Source organism: Equus caballus, chromosome 23 (genome assembly GCF_041296265.1).
Source record: "Equus caballus isolate H_3958 breed thoroughbred chromosome 23, TB-T2T, whole genome shotgun sequence".
NCBI classification, from domain to species: Eukaryota; Metazoa; Chordata; class Mammalia; order Perissodactyla; family Equidae; genus Equus; species Equus caballus.
The window spans coordinates 43,811,052-43,831,099 of record NC_091706.1 but is presented as its reverse complement, the minus strand read 5'-3'; the positions used below and the strand labels follow the sequence as shown (position 1 = coordinate 43,831,099).

Here is a 20,048-nt window from a genome sequence, read left to right as displayed (position 1 = left end):
CTGTGGGTGTTGGCTTGATAAGGCCACCTCCCACAAAAGTTTTTGCCCCAGTAGAGGGCTTCTCTCTAGGCTGCAAGGGCCCTTAGGAGTCCTTGGTATTCCTGCAAATGACCATCCCCCCCCAGTCCCTTCCCTCTCAGGGGCCTCACATGGTCCCAGATTGCAGTCTTTAAGAGGAGGGAGCAAATATTTCTCTTACCCTGTTTCACCTCCTCCAAGGGGGGCTCCAGTCTCTCTGCCCTCCTTCATATGGTTGTATGAGTCTCTCCAATGCTTTTTGTGTTGTGTTTGGGTTTCCTCTGTTGGATTATGGATTTTTTTTGGTTGTATATTGGAGGGGAAAGATTTCTGTGATGTCTCACACTGTCATGATGCTGATGTCCCCAAGTCTTCCTAATTTTTAATGCAACTTCTATTTCATTTCTGTATAAACATATACAAACGTTAGAGACTTGTAAACTTTAAATTTTGGCACCAAAACTCATAAGACCTTCTTTCTCATAACTTTATTTTGGCATATCCTGAAAATAACTGTCTATGACATGGACTGTTTGCTTGTCTTAGGCTTTGCATGAGACAAAAATCATGAACTTGGTATTTATTTTATGTTGATGCAAATGAGAGCTTTAATTTGTCAAAGTACAAATACAATGGTGATTTTATCTCATAATTTTTATAGATTTTCAATCTTTCAAGAATTCAATCACATTGTTGATGATTAGAAATTCTCTCCCTTATCTTAGGAAATTGAGCTGTGGAAATGGGTAGAGTTATGTAGCCATCAAACCTATGCATACGCTATTTTTATATAGCCTATTAAAAACTAGAGTGTTATTTAGGTCAACTTTTCTCATAGTCATACTTTTTATTTTTTTCAGTTACACAGACTGATCTTACACAACAGCCAAATAATGTGTTTGAAACCTAAACCAGAGATTAAAGTTTGTCAGCAGAGAAGTTGGAGTAAAGAGCCATAATTATTAAAATAATCCAGGTGAGAAGTGAAGATCTAAAGTGAGAGCCGTAGGGATGGATGGGAGGAAACGAATGCAGTAAATAGTTTATACCCAGAATCCAGAAACTGAGGGACTAAGTTCTCCGAGGTGAATAAAAGTGAAATCTCAATTGATTCCAGAGAGTCTGACTTGCAATCGGGCAACTATCTTTGAAGGTGTAATAGTGAAGTATGTAGGCAGTTTGTTCAACTCCAAGCTCCAATATTTATTCGTTGTATGAATTAAGGCAGGTAACATTACCTCCTTGTATATGTTTCTTCATCTTCAAAATGGTGATAATATCTCTCTTATGAGGTCGTAGAGTACTTAAATAAGATATTACGAGTGTCACGCACAGAGCAAATGCTGAATAAATGTCATCTATTATTCTTGTTCACTGAGAGAATGCAGGAACAAATTAATGGAAGAAGGGTGATTGAACATTTTCATAAGTTGAGTTGGGAACGTCTTTGGGACATCCGGGTGTATAAATGTCCAACAGTAAGTTTGATATAAAGGTTAGGGGGCTGTATATTTGGGACTTATCAGTAATAGGTTATTTTTGAAACCATGGCTTTGTATGAGCCGTTGTGAGAGATGGTGTAGAACGAGAAAGGCAAAGTGTTAAAGATGATGTTCTGAGAAAAAATATCATGACATACGCATGACCAATTAGCTAAGAAGAAATAACCAAAGTGCTAGGAAGAAAACTAGAGGAAAGCAGTGCCATGGAAGTCAGGAGAGAAGTTTTAAGATGCTAAGAGCAGTCAAGAGAATCAAATGTTAAATTATTTAAGACAAGTAAAATAATTGCAATGTTAATCTGTATTGGAATTGTCAATATAGAGATCTTTGGCAACTCCAGATATAGCAATGTCCGTGCCAGGAATCTCTAAGAGGGCGTAGAAGCTGTGAAGAGGAGGTTTGGGAGTAGAGTTAGTGAAGGTAAACCAATTTTTTGAGAGGCATGACTGAGAAGAGCAGAATGGATAAAAGTAATAGCTGTATAGAATGCAAAGCTTAGAAGGGTTTTGTCTATTTGCTTTGTTTTTCTTTCTCTTTCAAGATGAGATATTTGAGCTGTCTTTCAAGTTCCATTCAGTGGAATTATTTTCGGTACTGCAATTGTAGTTTAATAAAGCAAAATATCTTTTCGTATGTAAGATAAGTGACACACTTTCCAACAAAATGAAGATTGTTGCCCTCTCAAATATTGGTAGTCTGTTCCCATGTGAAACTTGTCTTGATTAAATCATCCACTGAGTGTAAAGTGACTAGATCAGTTTCCTATTTCAAAAAATATTTTGTGCAGTTTGTAAAATCCTGGTCAAATTTCTTAAACACATGTATGTGGCTTCTGCTGCTATTTGACACCTAAAGAGTCAACTCATATTTTATCGTGGGCTATCATCAGATGTGATGATAAAATTGGTATTCAGTAAGCAATGAATCTTAGAATGTTTAGCCATGCCTATCAGTCAGAAACATCAGTGAATGAAGCATGGTAGGTGACACTTTGGTCACCATCAAGCTGTCAACAGCTATCACTTGTGTGTGTCAGGTGTCAAGGAAAAAGGGTGCAAATAGACCTGAGAAAGCAGAGATGCTGCTAATGTATGTCACCGTCGACCCTAAACTGCCCTGGTTCTTATCAAAATAATTAGTAAGTCAGCATTTGTTTTTGAAATATCTAATACTGGGTTTATTGGAAGATGTACAATGTGAGTAGCAGTGTATGTGCTGCCAGCAGCTAATTATGAATATCTAATAGTGAAGCTTAATTTAGACCTACAAGCCAGCAAGACTCTGAAATAATCGGTGGGAAAGTATATTCCATCCCATGATTTAGATGGACACATATATCCTCCTACCTTTTAAATAGAAACAAATTAGGATATAGGCTTTCTGGTTCTTGGACAATACTCTACAGCTAATCATCAGAAGCATGCTGTCTTACCGCTATTTATTCATTAATCTTTTCCCAACCCAATTTTTTGCAGAAAGTAAACTATTATCGTTAATAAAGAAGCCATTAATTAGGAGTTTCATCAATAAAGAATTCAAGTTGTTGGAGCTGGGCAACATAAGATTTAGAATGGAGGAAATGGACTGTGGGTTGGTCTAGAGTTTTCAGTTAGCAGGATAGTGAGACTGCAGGAAGGCTGAGGTGACACACGTCCTGGTTAGAGGGTGTATGAAGAGGTTGACCCAGGGTCAATCTGGGTAGGGAAGTAAGAACAGTGAAGAGACTGAGGGAAGAGTCAAAGGCAGGAACTTAGTTATGCTGAAGACATGGTTTGGAGGAAGGAGAGTAGAGCCTGAATAATAGAGCTTAACATAAGAAAGAATCTCAGTGAGATATAGAGTTAGTTTTAGTTTTACTTGTGGATTTAGGCCAATTGCTTGCATGATTATATTTTGTGATCTTTTATGAAAGCATTATGTATATCTTTTCATTATATGTGTCTTTTATTAGATAATATATGTTTAATGTCTTTTCACAGAATTCTTTTATTATAAGAGGCTAAACATCTTTCAAAAGTGCACACACAATTTTATATTTGCACTTCTTCCCCTAAGTTGGGTACTTTCATGACCCTCAGAAATTCCCTCATTTATATAATTTATTTTGTAATAGAGCAGAAGGTATACTTTATACATTTTTCATTTCCCCCGATATTACATGTCTCCCTAACTGCTGGTGTTTATAACATAATTTATAGTCAGCATTAGTGTTGTAAGAATTAAAGTCAGTGACCATGGGATAGGATGTAATTTGTAACATTGATGCTCATGGAATTTCTTTAAATGATTAGTGTGTACGAGAAATGATGATGAGTTTCTAAATTTATAATAGCAGATCTTACGTAAGTAATAGGTTTAAGCAAAAATAGCATTTTTTTAAACAACACAATTGCTCTTTTTTGGATGTGTATATGAGAGTCTGTTATTCACTTTTTCTGTGAAAGCCAAAAGCAAAATAGGAAGTGTCAGAAAATGATAACAATACAATAGGAAAGAAATAAAAAAAAAGAAACAACAGGAAATCCAGCTTCAAAGAGCAGAGGAAAACCTCAACCTCTTCTAAGAACAACTTGAGTAACATTGGGCAGTGGTTCAACACGCTCGAGACTCATTTTTCCTAACCTTTTAACAGGGAGGATGCTGTCAATGATATCTATTGCAAAGTTAAGTGCATACTATCAATCTCAAAAAAAAAAAAGTTTTCTATAATACTTATAATAACCTTGTGAATCAGCTTTCAGAAAGAAAGGGTAAGAGTATTCCCATGCATAAGTTTTAATACTACCATTATTAAATATTGCTTTAGTCTCCAAAACAGTTTAGGGAAAAGAGTTGGTTTAGAAAACGTGAAGTTTGTAGCACTAAACGCTCAAAATTATACCCAGTTCTTACAGATGCTATATTTGTTAATGGTAGTATAAGAATGTTTAAGATGTTCAAGAACAGAGAAGTAAAGACCAAATTTAAGAGCTATTTTAAATCTTACTTAAAATTAAATTCCACAATTAAATTCTAATGTATTATAAAAGATGTTTGATAATGAGTGCCCATGTAAATACCTAGAAAGAAATATAATTTTTCTTTTTAAACTCCAAGGTATAATCCTATATCTAGATAATGGTTTTATAACTTTTTGGCTCATTTACATGAAAACATTGATTTAAGGCTGCTTGGCATATAATGGGGAAGGAGTATGAAGATTAGAATCCTTTAGGAATTGCTACGGGCTTTTAAAAAAAAGTCAGTTCCACATTTTGACAATATGTGAAATATCTTTCTCATTCCTTCCTTGTGGCATTTTCTTCCCCTTTATCTGGCATATGTGGTTTGTAAACACAGGTAGCATATTATTGTAGTAGAACGAAAGCCTCTGAGTCAGACTACCTGCATTTGAATTCCAGCTCTACCATTTACTGACTAGGAGGCTTTGGGGACGTAACTCAAATTCTCTTTGCCTCAGGTTCCTCATCTGAAAAGAAAGGAAATCAACAGTAGTATCTGCTTCATTAGTTTGCATTTAATCATGCAAAGAAAAAAAGACCAAGATAATGTGTGTAAGGCATCTGGCACGTAATGACTACTCGATAAATGTTACTTTGCTTCGGTTCGAAAGAAACTAAGTTCTTTGGCAGTTCAGCAGAAGGTTATAGTAATAACTTGCAACATTTTAACAATATTCATTAAAGGCATGTAGAAGAAATTCGTTCCAAAGTAGTTTTCTATTAGTCCTGAGAAAGAACTATTGTCAAATTAGACAGAATAACAGTTTCTTCCTTTGAAAACCAAAAGTCATTTCTTGGTCAACCGATGGCGATTTTGACATTGATCATTTCAGACATAGTGTGTAGTACCAAAATTCTCCAATTAACTAAGAAATCAAAACATATATATAATATTTTCCCTGCTTTGTATCAGAATTCTGCTGGACTCTGAATTTCTGAATACACACAGAAGTATAGAACATGATTGCTGTTCCAATAAACTACAAATTTAGTTGAAAGAAGGCACATGCGTGATAAATATATGATAAACTGTGTGTTGGTACTAAAACAAGCCTTTGAGTGCAAAAGAAATTATGGCTTCATAGATTAAGTGCATTTAGACTTTGATTTAGAAATAAATGATGTTTGAATAAGTGGCAAGGGAACATTCTAGGAAGAGAGAAACGTAAAAATCTTGGGGGTGTTTGGGAGGGGGCATTGGATCAGATGTGGACAATCAAGATGAACCCTAAATGTTCACTTCTTTATGGTCAGTAAATGGCAGAAATTTGGCAGATATCTCTTTGCCTCAGCAGCAAATGACTGATCAATCATTAAGCAGTTGATGGGAACAACTGATCTTTGTCACCCAATTCAATTTCCTGCTAAATGTGTGATTTTAAGGGAAATATTTAAATTTATACGAGTTTTCTTTGAGTTGTGCTCATCTGGTAAATATTCAGCTATTAACTTACATATTCTCTGTCCTGATACATTAAAAGTTTCTGATGTACGTTGTTTACTATAATTATAGCTTCAGATATTTGATGTTTAGTACTGTGCTATTAATTTGAAAGTTGTTGACTGTCCTAGAGTACAGCAGTCCCTTGGATGTGGGACAGGAATTCTACAGATAATAAGCATAATTTGACAGACAATGCTGTATGAATCTATGAGAAAACCTATCTGAATAGCGAGAAGTATAATATTAGAAGAAAAATTTGAGTGGTTCATTTTCTTATGCAACACAAAAGAATAAAAACAGTTTTAAAGATCTTATACATAAAATACAAATTATGTTTTAATAAAGTAAAATTATCATTTAAGAAAAGAAAATGGGTTTGTAGTTAATCAACAAATTAATGTAGGTTTTTTTTTCGTTTTTTAAAGATTTTATTTTTCCTTTTTCTCCCCAAAGCCCCCCGGTACATAGTTGTGTATTCTTAGTTGTGGGTCCTTCTAGTTGTGTCATATGGGATGCTGCCCCATCATGGCTTGATGAGCGGTGCCATGTCCGTGCTCAGGATCCGAACCAGCGGAACCCCAGGCAGCCGAAGTGGAGCGGGCGAACTTAACCCCTCAGCCACGAGGCCAACCCCAAATTAATGTTTCATAGTATAAACTTTTATATCAGAGAAAAATTTAAGGATTGTATTTATTCTTTAAATGTTATGGGTCACAATACCTCACGTCGAGGAATAATAAAGCACCCTTTTGATGGTATTATTTCTTAGCATTAATTAGTCAATTGCATTAATCTATAATGTATCAATTATTTTTGCTTTCCTTTTCCATCTCATCAACTGACTTAGATTTGACATCATATAACTGCCCCAAAATGTGAATTCAAAATGTGATTCCCATTTTTTTTTTCTTTCAGGGAAATCTTGAGGAGTTTGATACTTTCCAACCTCCAGCCATTAATCATTTTGTGGGGGAAGGCTATATATTGGTAAGTCTCGCTCACTCTAATTGCTCTTTTTGTAGTTCACTTTAATGAAGTCTAGGGCTTGATTGTAATAGAGAATAAACAGGATCAAACACGTGTCAACATCATTGCTTGGCTAATTAGAGAATGATTTTTTTTCCAAACAAAATTTGTAACATCAGGATTTTGTGGTATTTAATTGCTCTAGTAATAGGTGTGCTATTAAAATCTATAGATGTAAAATTAAAATTAGGTGGAGAATTGAAAGTTGTAATTTCTTTTTAAAGTCTAACATTGTAGTGGTATTGCTTATAGGTAATTTTTAAGATGTTTTATTCATTGACACCATGGTCCACAAGAAACAGTTAAATGAGCATCCAAGAAGAGGTCTCAGGCTGCAGTCAAACAAAAACTACTAAATTTTATCAGCTTTGGTAATATATAATAGTTACTTCGCATATTGAAGTGCAATTTTGAAGTTCCACAATTCTTATATATTTTTATGCCATAAAATCAAATACATCCTTTTTTGCTTCAATTTATTTTTTTCTCTAAATAGGATTAACGTATACTGGTATCACATTTCTGAAGAATCCTCCCCTCAACTATGCAACTGTCCAACTCTCTCTCTCTCTCAGACACACACACACACACACTCACACACACACTCATTCCTTAAAATATCATAAATGTTTCATTTGGGTCACCAATTGTTAACTTGAACATTCTCATTTCCTCTAAAATACAGTTTCTGAGGTATTTCCTATGCTCTCATGTGCTTTGGAGGTATGATCTCCAGACATTTTTGATGAAACATTCCATCAGTTAAAAATGTTAAATATGCACTCAATGATATGTACATTATTTGTAAATTACGTAAATTTACCACTGTCTTTTTAGATAGACAAATAATAGTAAAAAATATGAAATGCATACAATAAAAATTTTAGAAGGTACAATGACTATATATATATATATATATATGTAGTAGAATTTATATATATTTATAATTCTAGTGGGACTTTGGGAACCCCAGTTCTAGAAATCCTCTGCTTTCTGCTATTTCTATTAACTTGTAGAAGTTGTATTGGGCACTAAAAGACTCTTTGAAAGAAAAAGTTCATTTCAAGCATTAGATTGAATAGATATCCTACATGCTGCAAGTCAGTGAGTGTGGTTATACATTTATACACACAAATGGATACGTGCATGTGGTTGATGTCGACAGTACTGGCTGGATTAAAAGTTTGAGGTGGCTTAGAGTGGCATCCAGCGATCTTATCTGAATACTCAACTTCTGGAAAGGAGTAGAAGAATTCAGAGAGATCGTTGTAGAGAATCAAAGAGCCACATAGTTAGGAAGGACACTTCGTGTCATATGGAATACCTCCGAAGATGTCTTGCCAAGTAGATATGTCGGCAAATGTAGACTGGCAGCACTGATGGTCACTGGATGACAGAATTCCTTAGTCAGGCATAAGCTGGCCACTTTTTTTCTCAATAGGGTCCTCAGTCTTGGGTCACTTACATGTTATACTATAAGGAGAAGAAAGGAAGAGTAAATGGTTATAGTAAAAATTATTTAACCCAAATTTTTTCTGCATGTATGAACCAACAATTGAGCTGTAAGAGTTGTTATTCACAGTGTGCAGATAACTTCCTTTGGCTGTTGGCTATAAATCGCCAGCTCCCCAGCCTTACCCCTTACAATAGAAGCTCACATTCAACTGTAGTCAAGCCTCAGTTCAAATCTGAAGCCAGGCAGGAAGGTGCTGAGACATCAAATGACAAATTCAGGACTCTCCAAGACAAGCCAGCCTTTATTAAATCTATAATATGAAAGCCTTTGTAATTGCTGATCCCACTTATTTTAGCCCTCTTCCAACTCAAAAACCTACCATTGCTGAACAGACAAGAATCCATTTAAATATCCTGTTATCCAGGAAGCAGTTTTCCATCTCTTATCTTTCAATATCTCATGTCAAATACCTTGCTGAAATACAGATATATTGTGACTACATCCCTCCTTTAATCTACCAGTCTAGTAAACTCTATCAAAAATAAAAAATAAAGTGAGACTTGTCTGACACAGTTCAGTGAATCCTAAATGACTTTTATTGATTATGGCCTTCTTCACAGGCCAGTTAGTTGATAGATAATTCATTCAAATTCAAGGATATTTGAGGGATCAAGTTCTACCTCAATAAGTCATAGCACATGTAATCCAGCTTGTCATTTTTAAAAAAGCTACTATTAACTGGCACTAGGTTCACTATACTTGGGCTATGACTTTCCTCTAGAGAAAGAAAAAGAAAGCAGAGCAATGAGTTTTGCTGTTTCATTTTAGACTGAATTTTTCCTGTTCTGTGTTCTGAGCAGTCAGCCACTTCATAAAGCTGTCTGACTTGTCTGCTGTTAAAAATAAAAAAGTAAGAAAAAAGAAGAAAATTAATTTGGTACCTTCCCAGAACACAGATGAAGATTTAAGCAGCTTTGTACTCAAAGTTGCTGGTGAAAAATCACAAACCATAGAATCCGAGGGTGAAGATGAGGTAAAGAGTAGGCGTAACAAGTTGGTTGGATTTCCTCTTCATTGAATAATCCACGTGCAGTGTTCAAGACACAGGCACCCACTGCTCAGACTTGCAAGATTTTCTCAGATGGAATTTCCGTAATTGGATATATTCCCTATGGTGACTTCCTTCCCTTACCCATCACCAAGCCTTAATACATTTAACTCTTGTCTTTGCTCTAAGTCTTCCCTTTTCCCAGCTATCCCTCTCAAGAGTTAATATTAGCCCAATAACTGCTTATGTTTCTTCTCTTTTCAGTCTATAGCTTTCATGGTTGAACTCATCTGCTTCTGTAGCTTCGAAGATTATTTATATCTCGTGAAACTCAAATCAATATGTCCTCTTAAGATCTCATTACACAGAATAAAATCAGCATCTCTATTTTATAGCACATTAGCTTCCACTTCTAATATATTAAAATTGACTCACCATGCTTTCCTACAAACCTCCTTTTGTCTTTCCCATTCTGTGAATAGAAGTACCGTCTACCTAGTTTCCCAAAAGGAAACCTGGGAAATATCTTGGATTCCTCTCTCACTTCTGTTATTTATATCACTCATGAAATCTCGTCATTTCTACCTCTGGACCAATGGGAAATGTTACAGGAAGTCTAGGGAAAAAATATAATATACATTTTTAAAACAGCTTGAAATGCTTTGGTGGAAACTAAATCTATAAAAAGAAACAAAATGATCACTGTATTCTAAAACAAGGACAAAGAGAGAATTCGTTCCCAAGTAAAAGGTAATGCCAAAGTATTTATCAGTTAGTGGATTGTATTTTTAGTACAAACTCCAATCTCTTTACTTTTATTTCAGTAATACTTTAGCATTGCTACTCATAAATGTGTGCTCATGTATCTTTGTAGAACCATTGTATCATTTCCCAATAACCCTGGAAAGTTTAATGTTTAAAATATTCCCTTATGTGATAACATCAGTGAGAAAAGAAGTTCTGTACCATATATACACATACCAGATGCTTCCATTTGTAGTGATCAAACATACATATTTTTCTTTAATTTTTTTAAATTGAATAGAACATATGACATGCATTTGCCTGAGTGTTAATCCAGTTTGGTACTCTTGTACATAGACTTAGCAGATGCATATGTACATCTCTCCACGTTACTGGGCCATATTTGTAACCTAAGGAATCACCGCTGCCCTGATAAGTTAAAGTAGATGGTATCCCATCCATCTCTTTCTTCCCCCAAATTTAATACTTATGCTTTTATCTTAACTGTTTTGAACATCATAATGAAAGTTTTCATCCTTTTGCTCCATAGTTTCTTTTTATTACTGGAAGTGGAAATTTTGGTTGCCCTTAGGTTATATGATGTAATAAAACTGACAATTCGTATTGTGTTCCAATTCTGTTTAGTTATAGTGGACTTTCAACCCCATATGTGAGATTTTCTGGAACCTGAGTCTGTATTCCTATCGATGGCCAGAGTGAACTGAATTAATAGAAAGAATTACCCCTTTTTATTTATTCTACCAAGGCCGAGTCTCCCGAGGAATGCTTCATTGTTGCAGACAATACATTCCCTGGTCTGCTGGCTGGCCTTAATGGGATGTTAAAATCGATTAGAGCAATTTCTCTGTCACCTGAGAAGCACTGTAGTAGGTTTTGTGGTGTGTTGCAATTTCATATCCTTCTCATGTCTTTTTAAAAAATTTGCATCACTAAACCAAGTGTCTTCCTTGTTTATGAGACCACAACTTCCTCATTCTGAGGAAACAGTTCTTGTAAATGTGTAATATACCTGGAATCCAGGCAGACCCACCACAGTGGTTTTGTCAAAGCCAGGGTAGACAATATTGCAGGCGGCAGAAGCTAAGACTGCATGTTTGCAACTAACAGTGCTGCTGTATTGAGAAAACACTGCCCCCTTGTGAAGCTTTATCCTTGTGAATACTGTTCCAACATTTAAGCACAGATTGTGGGATAAAATAAACAAAAACAGCTTTATTTTTGTCTATGATTGCCTATTTTAATCACTGTCAGGATAGTTATTTCCCTGCCCCTTGAGAAACACAGGCAGGCTCCTTGATTTTTCTGATAACTTTATGATGAAAAATGTCTACATCACTTCAGAACTTTAAAGCACAGTGTCAGTTCATGTCCGTTCCCATGGATTAATGTTGAAACCTCTCCTGCTTGCCAGTGTGGGCCATTTGCAGCCAGTGGTGCAGGAGGAATGGAGTGATCACCTTCTATCTTTCTCTGTTCAAACCTTGCTCAATTCCTCCTCCTCCAGCTTTCCAAAATGCTTCGCTGTGGGGCATGGTAAGAGAGAAGAGGTACGGGGATCAGTAAAGGTCTTGGTTAAATGATATTGGCCTGGACTGGTAGGTATTTAAAGCTAATTTTTTCCTGTCGGTACATCTGCGGTTTCTTCAAGGACCCCACCAATCTTTACAGATATTTTACAGCAGTATCCTTTATGCAAGTAGCGAACTTTTCTGCAATTCATGGCTTAAATCTTCCTTAGCACTTAGGCAGCAAGTATTCCCTCCAGTTTTTCTTTCTTGAGATCTATCTATGCCCTCCTGGTCACCTTTCTGTCAGGAGCCTTATCTCATCCTTTATATTTCCAAAGTGGAAAGGTTGAAATGTTGCCCACAATATAGCACAGTATTTAATCCCCCAAATGGTCTCCACAGAGTCACTCTCTCTGGATTTGAGATTAGTAGATTATATCCCAAATTCTTGAAAAGTCAGTGAGGGAAGCTCATAGCACAGCTCTCTCCAAGGAAACCCTCTTCGAATATCATCCAATTCCCTGTTTTCTCAGTGTGGATGAGGGATTTAAAAATTACCTAAATTTTAAGTTACCTAAAGCCTATCTAAATTTTGCATCTATTTGGAATGTGCTCGGCCACTATCCATTCTAATTCTCTCTTAGACACACAAAGAAAGTCTGAAAGAAATATGGATTCTCTCAACGTCAATGTTGACTCAAGAAACTCTAGTAAGCCAGTTCAAATCTGGTGGTCAAGTAATGTGTGTTATGGTTATATTCAAATACACATATTTAACATTTATCATTCTCAGGTGAAATTGCTTAATAATCATAAAATGTCAAAATTTCTATAAGGAGTTGGGGAAAAGTGGAAATGAGTGGGTGTATCAGAGATGATACAGTTGGAACTAGTGAATTGGGACATCTGATGGAAGTGCTGAATATAATGCAGCACTTTATCATTTCTTTAGAGTATGACATTATGAGAGTTAATTATGCAATTACTATAAAAAGGTTGTGAATTCGTAGTCATAAAAGGTTTATATTCTAAGGGATGCTATTTTCTCAAGGTACCAGGCATTCACACTGAGCAATAAAACTTAATAAATGACAAATAGAACTCCTTTTAAGGTGGGGAACGACCTTCCTGGTTCAGAAGCAATTAGAATATACAAACCTCTCTCTATAAAATCTTGCACATCTATAAAATCTTGCCCAAACTTACTCTGGAATGAATTTGGAAAGCATTATTTAAATGCAAATATTAATACTTTAAACAATTATGACAAATGCTCATCACTTTAATTACATATTACTAAAATATTTGCTATCTTATCTTTCATCAAGTACATTTCACGACAATGACAATGCAAATGTTACTTTCACAAAACAGTTGAAAATACATTTTAAAATAATTGAATGTTCTCTCATCAATATAAAAATATACGAAGTACACATTACTGAAAATAAATAACATACCTTTTAGTTAAAACAAAAATAATTAGAGTATACAAATTAAAGGTCTCATTAAGAACAAATGTGTATTTGAAACAATTCTTGACCATTATTTTGCAATATTATTTTGAAGCGTAAAATACAACAGCAGTCTTTTGCTGAAGACTGAACAATGGTATAGCCATCATGAGTGTAACGAATGTCTTATCTTTCTTAAGTGGGCTTTCTTTTTTCTCGAGCATTTTTTTGGGGACTTACATACTTCTTAAGCATTTTTATTTAGGCCCTAACTTGCAATGAAATGTAGTAATTGAGCAGTAGTGGCTAATAAGAAAGCAATCTTAGGACTTAATCAGAATAAGAATATAGCTTTTAGATAATTCTATAATGACTCTCCTGCTTTATTAGAAGAAAATGTGTTCCATTTGAGGTCTGATAATAAAATACACGAGGAATCACGTGGAGGAAATGCAAGAAAGAAGAGCAATAAACATGAAGTTTTGTGAAATATTTGAAGGTAAAAAGATAGAAGTTTGATTTACTTAAAGAAAAGAAGTGGAGCTCTCCTTTCTTCAAGTGCATGGTAGAATTTCTGTACAGAATTGATTTGTTTCCACGGAGGATGAGCAAGAAGTCTTTGCTTTCAGGTGTATGATACCCTGTTACACAGGCACACGTGTCTATGGCACAGCTGGAGAGGCTCAGGCCCTTGCCCAGTGGAAACCTCAAAATCGCCTTTACTGGACAAGTTTGTAGGAAGAATGGAATGTAGCTGCAGTGTGGCTTGGGTTCTACATGGAAACCAAGAGATGAGATTTTTGAGAATCCTCCTTTTAATGGGGCCAATGCGTAGATTATTGACTTCTGTAGATATTCAAAATCCTTAAGGTGATGAAGAACTTTGGAAATACTGTGGTTTTTGATCTCTGAAGAAAACTTTGGAACCATGTATATTATCTACTCTGCATTCAAAATTATTAGTCTTAATTGGATTAGTCATAACAGCGATATATCTATACATACTTAATGATTTACAAAAATATGTTGAGGCTTTGTTTGCTGTTGATTAATCTTTACAAAACCTTTAATCTGCAAGCAATCTTTAATGGAGGATCTTCTTGTATAAATAAATATATAACAATATTGTTTCCATTTTATTTTAGCTTTTAAAATTTGGTCAAAGAGTAAACACTTTTAGTACAATATTATTTTCTGAGGCAAAACACAATTGCATACAAGAACAGCTTTATGTAGAGCCAGTATCAGATTTTTTTGCAGGCATAAAAAAATACTGAGGCATAAAACATGTTAAAGGAACAACCTAATTAAAACTATATAATTCAACGGGCTTTCTGCTCTATAATAGTGAATTATTGAGAACAGGAAAACAATTAATGGAAAAAATCATTTCTGAAATGGGAATTGGCCATTTGGGTCTAGTTTATTGCATTTTATTCATTCTAGTGGCTAAAACAAAACTTAGTCAATGTAAATCTGAACTGATGCCCAATCTACATAAACTGCAATAAATTAGTTTAACGATTTTACCTATAGTTTAAAATGAAATACCCAGTGTGTAAAACTTTTGTAGGGTGGTTTTAATCTGTGCAAGACAAGTGCCCTTGGCCTTATTTCCCTTCCAGTTATTTCCTGAAGTAGGTCGCAATATTCTTGTCAGGTAGCATCTAGATATAGAGGGGAAGTAATTCTCTGTTGCTTTCATTCAGCAAACACTTATTCATTGTGTACTAGACAGGTCAATAGATTAGGATGCTATGTATAAGAGCAACACATCAGAAACAAGTATGAGACATGAGCCCAAAATTGCCCTAAACAATAGGGGTATCATCAAACATAGCAAGTTAAGCAAGTACACATTTCCGGGTTTGGTTTATTCTGTGACACACACATCATGGAAGATCGAGGAAAATTCCTTCTTGTAGCTCTGCCTTCTTGAGTCCATAAGCTTTCATTCTCAAGTTTACTCTTTCAAGGTCACAAGATGACCATCTGTGAATGCCTGATTTTCTAATGCCTGACACTTTCTTCAGAAACCTTCCTGCAGACTCTATCAAGTGCCACTGATTACATTTGGAAAGCAGAGTTACAATTAAATATCTCAGATTTTCATATTCTATAATGAGAGGTCAATCTATCAGGAAGGAACACGTGTTTATGGAAGGCCAGTGGCCGGTAGACACTCAGCAATCTTTGATTTAAGGGGCATAAACAAATTGCTGTGGTTTACAATTTAGAAGAACCATACTGATGTGTGTAAGTCTAGTAAAACTTCACAGAAGGGATAACACTTGCAATAGAGAGGATGGTTAAGAGTTTTCAGATAGAGGCAGGCCCCGTGGCCAAGTGGTTAAGTCCATGCGCTCTGCTTCGGCAGCCCAGGCTTTCGCTGGTTCAGATCCTGGGCACAGACATGGCAGCACACATCAGGCCACGCTGAAGTGGCATCCCACATGTCACAGCTAGAAGGACACACAACTAAATTATACAACTATGTACTTGGGGGATTTGGGGAGAAAAAGCAGAAAAAAAAGAAGAAGATTGGTAACTGTTGTTACCTCAGGTGCCAATCTTTAAAAAAAAAGTTTTCAGATAAATTTAGGGATTCGTAAGTGGGTGGGGTGACGAAAATCATAGGATTCTTCAGTCATATCGATATTAAGTGACTAGCATCTATTTCTCAGAATATTCTTGGGGCATAATAAATGTGAAAACAAACGATATGGATATGCATCTAAATTAGGAGATTGTATTGTGTTTAACCAAAATTGTTGGTTCATTTTAAGTGAGAAAAGTCCAAATAAAGTAAGCATTCTTTTTGATATTTGAATATAAAATGGTTCCTCTTTCCAAGTAGGAAGTATTTATTCTTGTTAGCAATAAGTCTTTAACTTCTTCAAATGACAAAATTAAGATGACTATAACTTTAGTCTTTATATTCAACATCTGAAGCTGAATTCAATATAATAAAGTCAAAATTATTGTGTCAAATGTTGTTATAAACCCCTTATATCCGTTAAACTTTATATGCATTAACTCACAATGATACCAGGAACAAGGTACTATTGTTTTTCCCATCCTACAGGTTAGAAATTTGAAGGGAAAAACAGACTCTATCAGAAATTTCACACTTTCATTTTTTAAATTCACCAACCTTTTAGTTTCTAGTTTAAATCTTATCCCTTAGAAAATTTTACTGAGAGACATCTGTGATTAGGAGTAAAACCAGGCTTACAGGTTAAATATATTCAAATAATACTTCCTTTAAGGAACTTATTAGATACTTCAAAAACTTTTGTTAAACCAAATATTTTTGTATAAAAATGCCCCTAAATGATTGTGCATATTACCTATGTATATATTGGAAGCGAAACTCATAAATAAGTTATTTTAGCAGACTAGTTGTGTTTGTGATAATAAACATTTCCAAAGCTTACAAATATAAACATTTTGTCTGATATTTTAGTCACATAATGTGAAATTTATAAGGAGGCATAGATCTAGAAAGATACAGAAGCTCTGAAGCTGGCAGATAAGCTGAGAATATACGCCTATACCTGATGACCTACAGCTTAAGATCTTTTGGACCACGTGAAAGAACCAGAAGGAAAAGAATCCCAGTCTACATCTTTAAATCCCAACAAATTTTATTCTCTTTTTTTTCTTCCTTTCCTCCTTTTCCTTTCTCCTCCTCCTCTTCCTCTTTATCTTCCCTTCCCCTCTCCTCCCTCCTGTCTTTTCTTTTTCTTCTCCTCTTCCTCTTTCTCCTCCTCTTCCTCCTTCTTTTTCTTGCTGTTTTTATGGAGATGTGGAGTGGGATGTGGGGGAGTTGACAACCTGATAATGGAATTTATTTAAAATGAAAAAGTCAGAAAAAGACAAGAGTAAAGCTAACTTACACAGTTAAGATTCAAGATGGTAGTTCCACTTGGGTGGATGGTAGCAGCTAGAGAGTACTGTGGCGGAGGCTTCTGGGGAGCTGCCAATGCTCTGTGTCTTCCTCTCAGTGCTGCTTACAACATGAGGATATTCAACTGGAGAAATTTCATCAAGCCATTTACTTATAATAGGTAGATCTATATACAGGCAAGACAGTCTTGAAAGATTAATTCTCCTAAATATCAAAACTTAGTGAAAAGTTATAACAATCATGAAAATGTGTCATTGGCTTAGGATTACACAAATAGGCCAAGGAACAGAAGAGTCCAGAAACAGACTCACATATACAGACACTAGACCTTCAAAAATTGAGAGGGGTGCAGGTTGGTGGAGAAAGGATGGTTTATTTAGTAAATGACCTAGGATAATTCTTTTTCCATATGGAAAAAATAAAATTGGCTTCCTACCTCATACCATCCAGTCTAGATGGATTAAAGACTTAAACCTAAAGCAAGGCTTCAAAACTTTTTGAAGAAAATAAAAGAAAAATCTCTTTATCATTAGGATATGTAGGATTCTAAAATAAGATTTTGAAAAATAAAGTACAATCCATGAAGGAAAAGATTGATAAATTTTATAGTAATGGAAATAGAAACACCTCCTTGTAAAAAGCCTCCATACTCCACGAAGAAAATAAAAAGTGGTGCAAAAAACTTTATTCAGCACATATAACTTACAAACAACACAACATACAACAAAGACTCCTGAAAATTGATAAGCAAAAAGACAAGCCACCAGAAAAACAGACAAAGTCATGAGCAGGAATTTGATAAATAAGATAAATACAAATCAAAACATAATGAGAAATATTTCTGTGCCCACCAGATTGACAAAACTAAAAAATATGGCATCCTTACTAATTGTTAAAGAAGATGTATAGAAATGGGAACTTATATCCACCTTGCTGGTGGGACTGTAGATTGGGACAATCAGTTGGGAAATAGTTTGGTATTTTCTCATTATGTTAAAGATGTACGTAACCCATGACACAAAATTTCCACTTCTAGGAATATATCCTAAAGAAATACTTATAAATGTGCAAGAGAGAGTCATTTCCAATAACATTCCTAACAGCAATATTTGCACTAGAAACAAACAAACCAAGCTAGAAACAGTCTACAGTTTTCTCCATTTAAAACTTACAATTTTCTTTTCATAATTAATGAGTATTTTATAGAAAGATTCTTTGAGACTTTGTAAATATCCTGTTCTTTCTCAAATTTTCATCCACTGCTTGTAGCCTCCACTGATGATTTTAAAACTCCATTATTTCCTCTATGCTTATTACTTGAAATTCTACTGAGGAAAAACCCTCCTATCTAACTATCCATCTATCTATCTGTGATCTATCTATCATCTATCCATATCTATTTAGATATACAGATTTCTGTTTTATTCAAATGGTTATAACTCATTATTCTAAATGGATTAGTATAAATAAATGTGTTTAAAAGAAACTTCAATATCCTTAACACACTTAAAAATAACCATTTTTCTAATTCTTGTTGAAATGAAGAAAATAATTATAACATAAAGTGTTTATCTATAAAGCATCCAAAATTGCATCCACATTTTGGCAGATTACACTAAGACTTTATCAACTACGTATCCCTTAATTCAAGTTGATAGCAAGTATGTAACAAGGTTCTGAGGGACAAGGACAGACACAGGTGGATGGAGGTGACTGCAGACTGGTGCCTCACTCAGGAGAGGCAGATTCAAGTGAATGCCATGTAGAGGGGACAATACCAGTCAACAGGCAATTAGAGAGGTATATGAGACACACACAGTATGAAATCTTGAGAGCAGGATAGCAGGACTTCTAAATTTTGCTTAGGAACAACCTGGGGATGAAATGTTTTTGTTAAAGATTTTATCTTTTTTCCTTTTTCTCCCCAAAGACCCCAGGTACATAGTTGTGTATTCTTAGTTGTGGGTCCTTCTAGTTGTGGTATGTGGGATGCTACCTCAGCGTGGCTCGATGAGTGGTGCCATGTTCTCGCCCAGGATTCAAACCGATGAAACTCTGGGCCGTCTGCAGCGGAGCTCGTGAACTTAACCACTCAGCCACGGGGTCGGCCCCTGGGGATGAAATGTTTTGAAAGAACCTTGTAATATCTTACATTATAAAGCCAAGTCAGTTCCTAAGTCCCACCAGAGAAGGTAAATTTTACAAGATTCTGTGATAATGGCAGCTGCAGTTGGCCACTGTTGAGCTCCCCCCTCCCACTACTCCACTCTTCCTCTTCCTCCTCTTTTTCTTCTATTATTCCTACTATTAAAGTAATAATTTTAGCAGACACCTCTTATAAATCACTTAGTGTTTCAGACACTCCACTATGTGCTTTATACATTATTTCATTTAACGCTCACAGTAGTCCTTTGAGATACATATTATTTTCACCATTTTGCAGATGAGGAAAATTGAAATTTAAAAAAGGTTAAATAACTTTATTGAAATCTGAATGCAATCTTTCCCTTCCATTAATTTATCCTATTGATACTAACTGGTCTCAGAAATCTGTATTTTCCCAAGTCAAAGCTAATATATTCTGCCTAGCTTTTCAAGGCATTTTATGCACTGGGCTTGCCTTGTCTCTCCAGCTTTATCTCCTATATCTCCCTACAAACTTCCCTAATTTCAGTCTCCTCAATCTCTCAGAAACATGAAAGCTTAGTCTTTCCTCCAAATTTTCCATCACCATAATCTCTTCCTTATTTAGAATGCTCTTAATTTCTTCATCTGCCTATCCAAATCATGTATCTTCCCACTACAGCAAGCTCTTTACCAATTCCTCTGTGGAACTTTTCTTTTCCTTCCAGAAACTTCCCTCTTCTGAAAACTTATATTACTTAATATTGGTGGAAAAGAGAAGAGAGGCAAAA

General features: G+C 35.3%; 1 protein-coding gene and 1 long non-coding RNA gene across 46 annotated transcripts in view; one reads left to right on the top strand and one right to left on the bottom strand.

Moving 5' to 3' along the window:
* Positions 1-20,048, top strand: part of PTPRD (protein tyrosine phosphatase receptor type D) — a 2,083,106-nt gene that overhangs the window by 543,514 nt on the left and 1,519,544 nt on the right. For all 44 annotated transcript variants that reach the window (XM_070248854.1, XM_070248852.1, XM_070248848.1 and 41 more), the window contains one exon: positions 6,882-6,953. The gene's annotated coding sequence lies outside the window, so the exon portion shown is untranslated. The remainder of the gene's footprint in view (positions 1-6,881; positions 6,954-20,048) is intronic.
* LOC138920449 (uncharacterized) overlaps positions 586-20,048 on the bottom strand; it is a 37,114-nt gene continuing 17,651 nt past the window's right edge. Inside the window, exons 3-5 of one of the 2 annotated variants that reach the window (XR_011431620.1) lie at positions 19,130-19,244; positions 8,317-8,465; positions 586-4,989 (exon numbers count right to left, since the gene is read on the bottom strand). This is a non-coding gene — a long non-coding RNA (uncharacterized lncRNA). Of the gene's footprint in view, positions 4,990-8,316; positions 8,466-17,799; positions 19,245-20,048 lie in introns of those variants that run through there. The other variant, XR_011431619.1, reaches the window with a different exon arrangement.